Consider the following 3,323-nt stretch of genomic DNA (forward strand, 5'->3'; position numbering starts at 1 on the left):
TTTTAATGCAGCCCACTTGAGTTTTAGACCTACCTCTCTCTTTCTTCTTCTTCTTCTTTTTTTTTTTTTTTTTTTTTTTTTTTTTTTTTTTTTTTTAACTTTTTAATCTCACGTCTTAAAATAATTTAGAAAAATGTTTGAATGAGTTAGATTTCTCACAAACATTATAGTGGGCCCCAATAGCTTTCTTTCGAAGCAACTTTATAGGAAAGGCTTTCAAGAAATATAAACCACCATCATTTCAGGGTGCAGCCAAGGTGGGTGGGATCCCTGACTATCATCCCACTTTGATGCATATGCCTTGCATCCACGCTCTCCATCTCTGTTGAAAAATCATTTCAGGGCAACATAAAAAAGTGATGGAGATCCAAATTTTAGGTGGACCACAACATAGGAAATGGCCGTGGTTGAATCCCAACCATTAAGAACTTCATGGGATCCTCCTGAATGTTTATTGAACATCTAACCTGTTGACAAGGTCATAGAGACCTGAATGAAAATCCTACACAAATATCATATTGATCCAAAACTTTTGTGGCTATAAGAATTTTTTAATGGTCAATTATTAGCTAAGATTTGTATTTACTTAATTTGTTTTTAGTATCATGCTCTGAAATGCTTTTTCAATACAGATGGATGGCATGGATATAAGGCACATGCATCACGATGGCCCACCAATCTCGTTCAATCCTCGTATGGATTGGCTAATGTCCCTACCCCACTTTCTCTTGTTGGTGATATGTGGGGCCCAATATGATATATGTGTTTCATCTACATCGTCCAACAATTTTTGCAGATGATTTTATGTCCTTATCCCAAAAATAAAGTAGATCCAAATATCAAGTGAACCACATTAAAGGAAATAGTGATGATTGAATGCTTACCATTAAAAACTTCTCCTAGCCACAAAGGTTTTGGATCAAATTGATATTTGTTTTTGTTTTTGTTTTTTTTTTTTTTTTTGTTTTCCTCTTCATCAAGGTCCATATGACCTAATCAACAAGGTGGATGTCAAATAAACATTATAATGGGCCTCCGGAGGTTTTTAATGGTGGACATTCAATTACTATTATTTTCCTGTGGTGTGGTCCACTTGAGATTTAGATATTCCTAATGTTACTGATCAAGCCTTAAAATATATGGAAAAATAGATAAATAATCCCAATAAAACATATACATTATGTTGAGGCCTACAGTGTACCAACCAGTAAGGATCTAGCTATTGGCTAACGTAACTAGCTAAACTAGAGGTGGATCAGGATCCTAGATTATGGAGCCCATTGTGGTGTATTTTCCTCACATTCATGTCATCATCTGCGGAGCTTACTTTATGCATGATCCAAAAAATAAGATTTAAATCACAGGTGGACCATGCATATCAGAGGAAATAATAGTAATTGAACATTAAAAACTTCTCATGCCCTGCAAAAAAGCTTTTGGATCAAGGTGATATTTGTGTGGTCTCTTCATCCACGTCTTTCTTACCTGATCGACTGGATTAGATACTGACAAGGTCAGCTCTGTGGACCCCACTATGATGAATGTGTTGTATTCATACCGTCCAACCATTTGTAGAGATCGTTTCATGGCATGAGAAAAATAATGAGATAAAAGTTCAAGTGAACCCACCACAGAAAACAGCAGTCACACCGTTGAAACATTTACAGGGCTCATCATGATATTTTTTTGAGATCTAACCTATTCATAAGTAAAAGATAGAGATAGATAAAGTGAAAACAAAAATATAAGCTTGATCGGAAACTTTTGTGGTCCCTAAGAAGTCTTGAACGGTGGATGTCACGGTACCCACTGTTTTATACGGTGGGGTCCATTTGAACTTTAGATTATCTCATTATTTTTCTCATGCCATAAAACGATTTCTCCAAATTAATGGACGGTATGGATACAACACATGCTTCATGGTGTGGTCCATGGAGCTTGGTGACGTCACTTCAGTAGCCATTTGGCTACTGACGTCTTCAGTATGTATTCCGCGTCACCAGCCAGTGGCTGGTGGTCAGTGCTATGTGGGCCCCACCATGACGTATGTGTTTCATCCATGCTGTATCTATTTTTATAGATCATTTTATGTTATGAGAGAAAAATTGAGATATATTGAAATCTCAAGTGGACCACATTACAGGAAACAGTGTTGAATGAACGTTGACCATAAAAAGCATTTTGGGAGTCATAAAAGTTTTGGATCAAGCTGATGTTTATGTTTTCCCTTCATCTGAGTCTTTATGACCTAATCAACAGATTGGATGTAAAATAAACAGTACAGTGGGCCTTAAGAGGATTTTAATGGTGGATATCCAATCATAATTGTTTTCCTGTGGTGTGGTACAACTGAGATTTATATCTCTATCATTTGTTATATCAATTTATAAAATGATCTCTAAAAATGGATGAACGGAATGGATGAAACAAATACATCATGGTGGGGCCCACGGAGCACCGACCATCAGCCACGAGGCTGGTGTCAGGGGAGTAGCCAATCCGTCTCCATCCGCGTCCCTGATCAACAGGTGGGATGGCAAATAAATACTCCAGTGGACCCATGAAGTTTTCAATGGTGGGGATTTATCAAGATTATTTGTTGTGGTGTGGTATACTTGGGATTTAGATATGCTTCATTTTTCGTATCATACCCTAAACTGAGCTTTCAGTATGGATGGACGGTGTGTATGTAAGGAAAGTACACACGGTGGGCCCCGCAGTCAGGGATCCGAAAGGAAGCGGATTGGCTGGTGTACCACACACCAGCTACATACCTGCTCTAGGTACGTGTCGTGCGAAGATTCTCGTCGAGCTCCATGTTGTACGAACGGTTCAAAGGAGATCAAAGTTACATGGGCCCCATGGTGATGTATTTATTATATCTACACCGTTCATATATTTTTAGAGATCATTTTAGAGCATTATAAAAAAAATGAATCATATCCAAAGATCATATGGACCACACCAAAAATAGCAGCGGATATAATGATTTTCACCGTTAAAAAATTCGTATGGTCCACCATAATGTTTATTTTCCATCCAATCTGTTCATAAGGTCACAAAGAGCTGAATGAAGAGGAAAAACAAATTTCATATTGATCCAAAACTTCGGTGACCCCAAAAAGGGTTTCAATGGTAGACGTTCAATCCCCCACTGCTTTTTGCAGTGTGGTCCACTTGATAGTTAGATCTGTCTTATTTTTTGTCTCAAGCCTTAAGACGATCTCGTCAGATGGATGGACAGTTTGGATATAACACATACCTCATGATCAGACCCACATAAGTTGCTGACGTCAATACAGCAGCTACATAGCTGGTGTGAG

Source organism: Magnolia sinica, chromosome 1 (assembly GCF_029962835.1).
Source record: "Magnolia sinica isolate HGM2019 chromosome 1, MsV1, whole genome shotgun sequence".
NCBI lineage: Eukaryota > Viridiplantae > Streptophyta > Magnoliopsida > Magnoliales > Magnoliaceae > Magnolia > Magnolia sinica.